The sequence below is a fragment of the Triticum aestivum genome, chromosome 7B, assembly GCF_018294505.1.
Source record: "Triticum aestivum cultivar Chinese Spring chromosome 7B, IWGSC CS RefSeq v2.1, whole genome shotgun sequence".
Classification (NCBI taxonomy): Eukaryota; Viridiplantae; Streptophyta; class Magnoliopsida; order Poales; family Poaceae; genus Triticum; species Triticum aestivum.
Window position 1 is genome coordinate 99,504,564 of NC_057813.1, and position 12,029 is coordinate 99,516,592.

Consider the following 12,029-nt stretch of genomic DNA (forward strand, 5'->3'; position numbering starts at 1 on the left):
CAACAATATTCAATTCTATCGCACGCATCTGACACAAAAACCTTGTTAGTCCCTCTCCCGTTCTCTCCATCTCTCTCTCTCTCTCTCTCTCTCTCTCTTTGTGTGTGTGTGTAAGGGGGGGTCTTTCTAGTTCGCCTGCATATATACACCATCTATAGGTCTCTCTCGCACACTATGTATGATACTCTAGCTAGTCCAAGCTAGATATCTTGGGTGCACTCATCGTATGCACACAAATTCCTTGGCTCTTTGCCCGTAACTCTCTCACGCACCACTATGTCGTCTTGGAGCTCTTCCCCCCATTCTCAAACTCTCCATCCACCTGGGTCACACATACATATGCATATCTCACTCGCACTCGATATGTCCATCTAAAACTCTATCTCTCTCCCTCGTTCTCTCTCCATCTCACACGCACACACACACAATCTCATGCCCAGCTAGCCAAGTATGATGGTCTCTCACTCAATTGTAGGCACACGCAGCCCCCCCTATATGTATATGACTAGCTAATGTTAGTCTCCATCACAAACATGTGCATGGTCTATCTCGATTTCTCTCGGGGCATCTTTCTATCGCGGACGCACTCCCTCGATCTCCCACCCATATAGTCCCCTCACGATCTTGAGGGGATCTCTCTATCACAAACACACCCTCTCTCCCTCCCCATGCGTCCATGCCATCCATGTGTCCCTCTCGACCTTTTTTCCTTGTTGGCCAGACCTCTATTAGACATGTGCTACAGGGGTGTCTCTCCGTTGCAAACAATCACACACTAGCTATCTTCGTGTATCTTCTCGCCTCGCTTTTCCATCTCGGAGATGCATGCGTGATATGTTCGCATAAGAAACAAAAAACACACACACTCTCTCTAATTTATCGTTTGTTGTCACTTTATCTTTCACACACATACTCTTTTTGCACACTTACTCATTCTCCTTCACACGCACTTGATCTGTCTCGACTGAGGCACTCTCCTTGGTCCATAGCATATAGATTTATTGAAAAGTCAAACATCACAAAGTTTGACCATGTACGTGGAGAAAAATAATTACATCTAGTACGGCAAACATATACCATTAGATTCACCATGAGATGTAGTTTTGTATGATGTATCTTTGGTATTGTAGATATAAATAACATTTGCGTAAACCTGATCAAAGTTTCCAAAGTTTGACTTCTAAAAAATTTACATGCACTGCATTATCGAGCAGATGGAATATCTCTTTCCCCCTCTCATCTATCTGACGCACCACTCAGCCTTATCGGGGCTCCTCAATCTCTCTCAAACTTTATTGGTCAGTTTGGACCTGACCCTCATGCCTTGATGGCCGGTACTGCCTGGTGTGGACGTGAGATGTAAAATATTTCTACCTGGCCAGGCTTGTGTGGTGCTGAAGCGTTTGGTTCATGCCTGGGCCAGGCAAAGCATCAACGTCCCATCAATCAATCCATGCATCAATTATTTAATACTAATATCCATCCATGTTGCTGTTAGCCTCGTGGCCGCACGACCAGGCACGGCCAGGCATTCGAAATCGGTCGCTTGGGCCAGGCTACTTGCAGTGTCTGGAGTTCAGCCAGGCTAATTAAAGTGCAAGGGAACCCAGGCCAGGCGGGCTTTCTTTTTCACAGGGTAGCAACCAAACAAGTGTGCATGAAATCCAACCACAACCCCAGGCTAGGCAAAAGATGCTCAGGACGCAAGCCAAATTGGCCTTATATCTCCCTGGTTCACACATACACATGTCTCACTCGCGCTATACATATAGACCCATCCAACACTCTCCGCCCTTGTTCTCTCTCCATGTGACACGCACCCCCCTAACTACCCTAATCCCTCACTCCACCATAGGCACAAGCACTCCCCCCTCCTAAGTATGATTATGTCTTATTAGCCATCAGGAACACACGTATTGTCTCCTTCAATCCATACGTCTATCTCGATATCTCTCGGGGCATCTTCTATCGCACACACACCTTGTCACTCGATCTCCCACCCATGTAATCCCATCACGATCTCCAGGGGATCTCTCTATGACAAACATACACTCTCTCCTCCCCATGTCTGCATTTTCTCCGTATGTCTCCCTCGACCTCTCTCCCTTGTTTGTCAGACTCCTCTTGGCCACGTGCTAGGGGTCTTGCTCTGTCGGTTCCAAACAACCACACACTATCTCCTCACCTTGCCTCCGTTGTCGAAGATGTATGTGTGATACGTTTGCATAAGACACGCACACTTTTTCTCTACTTTTATCGTGTGTTGTCCATGTCTCTTTCACACACGCACACACACTTTTTCACTCTCTCTCTCTCTCTCTCTCTCTCTCTCTCTAGTTAGGGACTCTGTCACGTCCATAAGCATGTGGATGTTTTGAAAAGTCAAACCTCAGAAAAGTTTGACCAGGTATATGTGGAGAAAAACATTTACATCTGGAACGATCATTAGATTCATCATAACATGTACTTACTTCATACTATCATTTATCTTTGGTATTGTAGATATAAGTAATTTCTTTATAAACTTGGTCAAAGTTTCAAAAGTTTGACTTAAAAAAATGTTGGAACTACATTATCGAACGGAGGGAGTAGCTCTTTCTCTCTCTCTCTCTCTCTCTCTCTCTCTCTACTATCTCTCACGGGCCTCCCCTCTCACTCGAACTCTATACCGACGGATTATACGCTCACTGTGTTAGCGTATAGCTCCGTATATTGTTTAGTTGACCGGTCAACCAATCCACATGCTGCCTTGTCAGCTTGTGTTATGTATCTTTGTGTGCTGGGTGAAAATAAGTAAACTAGAGGCCCATCTGACACACGGTGAAGTAAACAAAGTTGAAACCACTCAGGGTAGCACCCCACACGCTAGTAAATTGAGGGTGCATTGAGGACAAACTTCTTGCGTGTGAAGGACGCACTCGCGCACAATTCACCACTGCGCGGCCGCATGCATAGAAGGACACACTCGTGCACACCCATCACACAACACACACTAGCACACATGTACACCGGTGTCGCCGCCGGCTGAGATGGACGGCGAGGCAGCCAACAAGCGGAGGCAGCTCGAGCCAAAACCGCATCCGGCGAGCCTGGTCTTCATCAGCAGCCTCCCCGATGACATGCTGCTCGTCATCATCGGCCTCCTTCCCACCAAATCTGTCGTGCGGACCACCCTGCTCTCTTGGCGGTGGCCCCCTCTGGCGTTGCGTCCCTCTCAACCTCACCGTCGATAGCTGCGGGGATTGCAAACGCATGGCCGTAGTCTCCAAGATCCTTTCATCGCACCCTGGGCCAGCCAGACGCCTTGACATCCGCATGTTCAGTACCAACTGCAAGGTCCAACCCAAGTTCGACAAGTGGTTCTTATCCCCCGCCCTAGATCAGCTCGAGGAGCTTAGCTTTGAAGCTGGACGATGTCGCTCTCTACCGTCGTCCGCGCTCCGTCTCACGCTAACGCAGCGGCGCGCCAGCTTCAGCTCCTGCTATCTTCCCCAGATTAATGCCACGCCCGCCCTTCTTCTCCCTCAACTCAAGCATCTCGACCTCTTCGAGGTTGTCATCTCGAAGAAGGCTATGGAGCACATGCTCCGCAGCTGTACTGCGCTCGAGTACCTTCGTCTTGAGCAGATCCACGGGTTCATTAGCCTCCACATCGCCTCGACGAATCTCCGATGGATTTATGTGTCTTGCTGGCCCCGCAATAAGACATCAATTGGGAAGAGATCACTCCAGCTGTTCCATGTTATGGTCATTGAGAATGCGCCTTTCCTTGAGAGATTGCTTGTATCGGATCTAGAAGATCCAACAAAAATCAGGGTCATTGATGCGCCAAAATTGACAGTGTTGGTGTACTCGTCTGCCAAATTCTCCGAACTCTTTATTGATCCGTAATTGTTCAGGTACAACACTCATCTTCTTCTCCGTCTTCTTGAAATTCACATTTTTAAATTTCTTCTTGATGTATTTACGACCGTCTTCCAGAAAATGATTCCCACAAGCTTGACCCAGTCCATGCGCACAGTGAAGATCTTAGCACTAAAATCTATCGGCCCCAATCTGGATCAAGTTGTTGGATTCCTTACATGCTTTCTGTGCACGGAGAAGCTACTCATTGAGGTGAAACTTCTTTCCTATAAGTAAACGGTAATCACAACGTAGCTCAATTTTTTCGTAATTTTCCCAAATTACGATGACAAGTGTAGTGTTCAAAACTGCATCTACGCACTGCACCGAAAGAAATGTTTTTAGTATTTTTTCTCACGTGATCACCTGCATCGTTTTTATGCTGTACTACTATAGTAGCCAGGGCTAGTCATAGTGGAAAGTAACTTAGACTACTCCAATAACTCTATGGTTACCCTAAGAGCAAGTACTACCTCCGTCCTGGTTTACTTTTCCAATTTTGTAGTATCAAAATTTGACCATAGATTTAACTGACAAAATGTTAATGCATGTCACTAAGAACTATATCGTTGGATTCATATTTGAACATAATTTCAAATGGTGTAGGTTTTAGTGACATGCATTGGCATTTTCTTAGGTAAATCTATGGTCAAAATTTTATACTAAATACGAGGTAGTATTCCCTCTGTCCCAAAATTCTTGTCTTACATTTGTTTAGATACGAATGTATCTAACACTAAAGTGTAACTAGATACATCCGTATTTAGACAAATTTAAAACAAGAATTATGGGACGGAGGGAGTACAAAAGTGGTCTATGTAGGCCAAAACATGTGCCAAATTCACTTGTGATGCATTTGGCATCGATGCCCCTCCATTGCTCACCTAGTGCCCTGATCTGGATCACCTACTTTGCTCCAGTGCCAAATTAACTCAGACAATGAAAAAACACTGTGTGGGAGAGAGAGAGGACTGAGGCAATAAAAAACACTTGTTTGGGAGAGTGAGAGGCTGGTGTAGTTGGTTTGATTGATTTGTTTATACATGTGGGTCTGTGTGCATAGCGGTGCCAACTCTCTCACATCGTGAGAGCGGTGCCAAAATCTTTTGATTTGACATCGATGCGTATTATGTGGCATACTTTTGCGAAATATGGCATCAACCACATAGTGGAAGGCAACAAATGCCCAAGCTCTTCACATGCTCCTAGTTAAATGAGAGGAAACAGAAAGAGAGAGAGAGAGAGAGAGAGAGAGAGAGAGAGAGAGAGTGAAAAAATATCACTAGCCAGCCAACCCTATCGTATGAGCGAATGATATTGGTACCTCTTGATGACACGACAATCTTATGTAGCCAGCTGCTCTAATATGTTCTCTTCTTTTGCAGATAAAAAAAGACCTAAAAGTGAAAAATGTGCTGCACTATAACAATCTCCTCGAATGCCTTGATCTCCATCTTACATAAATTGATTTGATCGACTACCGAGGCAGCACATCTGAGATTAAATTGGCCAGGTTCTTTATTCTGGAGGCAAGAGTGCTCAAGGTAATGAGGTTTGGCGTTCTCTGGCGCAACAATGAATGGCGTGCTGATCACCGCAAGCGTCTAAGTCTAAATGACAAAGTCTCCGCAGAAGCTGAATTTGTTTTTGAAACATCAAGTGGCCAGAGACTCGAGAACTTATTTGCCCATTAGTGACTTGTCAGGGCGATGGATTTTAGTTTGTACGATAATGTTGCATCCACCTAAAGTAACAAAAGTTCTTACGTAAACTTCCTAGTAATTCCCTCTTCGTAGGTGCAACATTACTCCTAACATTTGTAATATCAGTTTGAAACTTGTAATATTGCCGTGTCCTATTCCTACGTTTTCAAAATCCTGCGAAGCAAACAGGTCTGGAGTTGTTGTGCCTCCCATCTTTCACCAATAACCGTCGGATCTAGATCTGACGCATACAAACCAAGCTTCTCCATTTTTGCAAAAAGATGCCCGCACTTGTTCCCTATTTACAAACAACCCCTTGTCTCTCACAATCAGCCTTATCTCCTCCCCACCACATCTAGAAGGCCATGGAAAAATCTGGCGCGATGGCTGCTGCCGAAGCCGTCCACCCCCAATCTTGGTGTTCCGTGCAATGCACGGGCATCTACGCACGGGAAATTATGTCGAACATGGCTAGTTGTAAACAGGCTAGCTCTACAGCCATGATAATAGTGACTGCAGACAATGAGGCTGACTATGGTATGCCGAACACGGCGCCTATACTCAGGTGTCATCTCCGACGCAGGGTCTTGGCACTTCACTGTGAGGAGCAGCACATAATAATTTGACCAACGGGTAGTACAGTGCTAGTACTCCTACTACTACATTGGTAGTACTACTACTAGTACTAGTAGCACCACCGTCTAGATTTAGGAGTACTACCACGTCCATCTGGATTTTAGTATTTGACTAGCAATATCTAGTAATGCATGTCACAAAAAATGTACTACTCCCTCTGTAAATAAATACATGGTGTTTTATTCCTATCGGCGAGAGAACTTAATGTTTTTTTGCTAACTAGAGTACTAATAGGTTTACATGCAATGAACTAAACACTGCATGTCATGTTTGGTAGTCTCAAGTCATTGAAAGCATGCACGGCCCACATGTCTCATTGGTTGATATGTCACGAAATAAGAAACAAGGAGGGAGTGAATGCACTGTGCCTAAGTGTTTTGGGATTATTTGGTTTTTGTAAGGTGACTTACACAACATTTTTGTTTACATGCATTAACATTTTATTAGTTAAATCAAAGGTCAAAACTTGGCGCAAAATGCAAAGGGGACCAATAAACCAGTAAACATCAAACTTCTCTCGTTTGGCCGCAACTAGAGGTCCAATGAGATGACTATACTGCACCGGCACGGAGAGGGACGCAACTTCATTGACTTACGGCAACTGCCTTTGGGTGAATGACATGTGGGTCCAGGGGGTGGCTGGCCCACCTATCATACAGCCAAAGGCAGGTGCAGTAGAGGGCCAAGGAGTAGTACGAAATCCTACGCACATACGCACGCTAACCAAGGGCAAGAGTGATCACTCGAATCGCAAGATCAGTTGACTAGAAGCTAAGCTAGACCCATGGAGGCGATGAGCACGAGCATCAGCCGGCTGTGCCAGATGGTCCACGATGCCGGCCTGCGGCCCGGCACCGAGGAACGTCTGCAGGTAGTATTGCTTGAGGCCGCCAGGGCGAGGGCCCGCTTGGACGACAGCTTTGTCTCCTTGTTCGACGAGGTCCTCGTCGGTTTCCTCGACAAGTTCACCGTCGTCAAGAAGCTCACGGACGACCTTGACGTAAGCCTCCAGCCGACGTGCCTACGCTTTGCGATGCTCGCCACCCTCAACAGCCACTATGATGACAACCTATTCGATGCACTGGTGGCCCTGCGACTGCCCGCCGTCGCGCCGGAGAATGTCCACCTCCAGGTCACGCTTGCCGCGCAGCGCCTTGCGCAGCAAGACACCATCGACATAATCTCCCACGTCTACGTGCAAATCGTCCACAAGGACTACTACATGCAAGAGGAGGACAATAGGATGCTGGCCTTCTTGGACCGCATGGCAACCTTGGACGGCACTGTTCAGAAGCACGTTGAGCTCGCCGCCAACGCCGCTGCTCCTCACACGTCGGTTGGTGACCCGGCGCACTAGGGCGTGAGGATGTCGTTGATGGATCTGTATGTATTTTTATCTTTCCGTCAAATCCATGTAGTAGTATATGATACTACAGTAATTATCTTACCTTTCGCATCAACTTCATAATTTTCGTACATACTCCATGCATGAACGGCGCCAGAACCAAACTTCTCATTACTCTAGGCAAAATCATTATTTTCTATCTATCGGTCGCGCCATGGAGCAGAACCAAATTTTACAAGTTACGAGTTCAAAAGGAAAAGCCTGCCGTGTTCGCGTCGCACCCCCACACGGTTGGTCCGGCACGCCGCTCAAGCGGGAATGTGTGCGGTGTTGCATTTTCACTTACAAGTGGGACCGTAGTTGAGCAAACCGACTATCGGCAAACCCCCACCCCGCCCACCGCGTGATGGCTGAGAGAACAGGAGTGAGAAGAGATGGCTGTAGCACGGACTCCAAGAAAATTGGTGTCGGATGGGACTCGTGTGGGTGGCGTGTGCCGTACTGCTAGACGTGAATGCTAGTTATGGCCCATGCCACCCCACTATATTGAGCCTATATCGAGGTACGTAGAACAAATTTCCTACAGTCCATGCTCAGCCCTCCTCTATCTCTCTGCTCAGCCAGCCAGCGGACGCATGGAGCCCATCGTCTATTTGCTCACATGCGATCCCACATGTCAGTGAAAACGCAAGCGGACCCACTGAACCTGCACATCTTTCACCTCGACGTGCTGGTGATGAAAAACAAATCCAATAAAGATCTTTGGTGGCCGCTTTTGGAGTTACTCAAGAGTAGTAAGATTCTATTTACAGTTTAACCCAAGATGCACATCTCGTGGCTTCAACTACCACTCTATTTTCTTTCATGACACGACCTAGATGCTGGATGTCCCACGTGTCGGCAAAAGGAGGAAGAACCCGACCAAATCTTAGGTTGTGCTCTCGGATTAGACTAGTTGTGCCAACTTAAAATTTTTATTGTGTACTCCCTCCGTTCCAAAATACTTGACTTCCATTTGTCCAAAAATGGATGTACCTATATACTAAAACATGTCTAGATACATATATATTTTGACAAATAGAAGACATGTATTGTGCAACGGAGGGAGTAGAATGGATGCAAGTTTTTGTATTGGAAAGAAGAGCACATCCATATATTGACAGAGCGCAATTTAGTAGATGTTCTATCACTTTTAGCTAGCATAGAGGCTAGAGATGAGATTAGTGCACTTGTTGATACTCCTACTAGAATAGAGGCTAGACATGAGACTAGATGCGAGGAAGAAACGTCTACTTCTTTACACTCGAAGAAGAAAGAAGCACGCAAGATCGAGCCTCCGTAGATCAACAATGAATGCATCGAGAAGGCACTAATCCAACTTACAGGAGTAGTAAAATGTATTCTTGTGGTTCTTGTTTTCTTTGGTCTTGCTTTTCTAGTCAAAATTATCATTGGAGTTCGTGCAAAACGGAGGCCCATTTGGGGTTGTGCGTTGGAGTTGGCCTTACAAGTGGGACCGCAGTTAAGGAAACCAACTATCGGCAAACCCCCACCTCGCCCGCCGCGCGATGGCTGAAGTTAGAGAAACGACGAGGTTGAAGAGATTGCTCTATCACGGACTCCAAGAAATAGTATGGTGTCAGATGGATGTCGTGGTGGTGGCGTGTGCCGCACTCCTGGACGTGAATGCTTGTTCTGGCCCATGCCACCCTACTAATCCTACTACTTACTCCTACTATATAGTACTAGTATCGAGGATTCGAGGTGCTGGTTACGTACAGCGAACACATTAACATATGGCTACAGTAAAAACACCCGCCCGACGTGCAAAGCATGTGAAGCTAGTACAAATAGTGTTCTACTATTGTTGATTGGCCTCATCCGATAACCTGTTGCAATGCACGTACAATTATGTATTCGGAAAATAGTTTTTTGCCTCGTCGCACCACTCACTCAGAGAAGCGACTCAAAAGCCATTCATAAATTTAGTAAGTTTATCACAGGCATATCATTTTATTACATACAATAGGTCATCAACCCACATCGACAACGAGGATACATTATAAATACTAAAGTTTTCACCACACAACAAATAACAAGCAATGAAATGAACTTCAACTCAACCATTCCTCAATGTTGGAAACGCTTGCTTTGAACCACAAGTGATTCTCTAGGATGGGACATCCATTGTCGATCTAGAGACCAATGCAGGACTGATCATCGAGGCTGAAGCAGCCTACTATATTAGTACCAGGGTAGGGAACCACCTAAATGTCCGAGGTATAGACACAGTTGCTTCTCATAAATGGTAGTAACGTTGTGTCAACAGCAGTTGGATCGCCTTTCACCATCATTGGATAGTTTTGTCCAAGGAAGAGCGAGTTTTCTCCAAGACTATCAGTTCTGTACCAGGGAGAAGGAGTTGGTGCTAGCACACTAGTATCCATCCTGAATATCATGCAACTGGTGTTGGAATAGGTCCATAGAGTGCGACTATGGGAGACTACACCTTCTTCCTTAGCAGTAACATCATCAGTGGGCTGTATACACACACGAAGAGGTGATCCATCGGAATCAGTTGCCAGGCGCCACAAAGTATATGGGCGCTGCTCGTCCTCATGCTCCTAATCATCACCATCCTCATCTCCCCCTTGGTTATAAAATTTTTCAAGTATGGGTGGTGGAATGTTCACATGACCTTGGAAACACAAGAAGAAGGTTAATTAGTAAAGGGAAACTCGCTAACCCGCATGCATGTGGATGAAACAATTATAATTACGATGGAAGACAAATGTACCGAAAGCATAAGGATTCCATGCAAAAACAGTGCCACGAGTGGTGGCAGCAAACACAAGGCCCTCGTATTGAATTGCATCACAATACTCATCCGTGTATAGAAACTGATTTTTGAGCAATATCCATCGAGTCAAACCACCAAGGACGGCAACAAGCTTGTCGAAGATAGCAACAACTTCATAGTTGTTGTAATTCCAAGAGCGGTTGGGAACTCGACAAATTGCTATCTTCCGTAGAAGACAGTCACCATGATCGTATTTGAATGTGGGTACAATACCGGTGTGCTCAACCTCTGGGTAGTCAGCTGAGATTTTTGGAAGTGGAACCCGGTCACGAGTGTACACATTCACAAGTTCCCACTCGCAGTTGGACCCAATTTAAACAACCCAATCTCCATTTGCGCCTGCCCAAGCCTTTCCCTCAAGCGATGGCATCTTAACATCATGCGTATCATTATCAAGCGACATCAACTTGCATAGGGAGAGGCCTCCATCGTGCCGGCGCCAGTCATCAGGGTCACGGTGAAGAAGATAGGGGAGATCAAATCGCTCCTTGACTCTTGGGTTCCTTGTAATGATGTTATTAGTTGAGTCGAGAATGGGCTTGAACGAACCTGCCATGCTAGCCGAGGTGATGACGTCACACCGATCAATGAGTTCCTCCACCACGTCATCTTTCAGATCGGGGCAAGAATAATGGGGTCGTTTCCGGCCTGTTCCCTCCATGGAGAAGAAGATCGAACAATGGCAGAAGAAAGGCTGAAGGGCTAAAGGAAAATGGAGGAGGGAGAGGAAGAGCTTGCGACAACAGTTCCAAATTGAGAGGGAAAGGCGAAGAGTCGATGGACGGTTGCCAGTTTGCCACGGTTCACGAAGAGGCACCTCGGCCTACACGTTCGTTCGGAAATACTCCTACTACTCGCCGTCGTCTCACTGATATGTTGGAATGGGACCACATGTCAACGAAACATGGTGTGTAATTTCTCGTGCAAAATGTGATCTGCCCGTGTTGGCCCGAGGTGCCACATTAGTTATCGACCTTTATTTTTTTAATGGCGTGCCGTTCAGTTTTGAAGCACGACTAACTGGTATTGTACGTAGAGAAAATATAAACTACTCTACCACTACTCCACCTCCAGTACTAGTAGTATAAAAAGATATATAGGCTGGAGCTTCAGCGCTTACTTGCCAAGGGCTGCCCACTTGCTTCTCACACTACCACCCTCTCTCCAGATCTAAAAAAGACGGCCCCTCTCTCCCTCCTCACCGGTGATCACAGATCCACCGGGGAAGAAAAGGACATGCAGCATTGACGCACTCGTCGTCGGCGGGCGAGGTCACGCACTGACGACAAGGCCGTCCTCTCAGACCTAGCGCCCGCATGGGATGGCCTCCGTCCCCAAGCTCGCTGCCGTAGTGTGTGCGGAGGACAACGACCACGAGCGAAGCCACTTCCCGCCGACCCTCAGGTATGCTACCTCGTTTCGAACCATATGTCATGCCCAATATGCGACCCTATCCAAAAGGAACTCGAAGGTCCCACCAAGGATAGACCCGCATATTGAAATGTTTTTGCAAGGTGGATATCATTACACCAACATTACATAATAGGCAGGGATACATACATAAGGCATACAATGCCACACG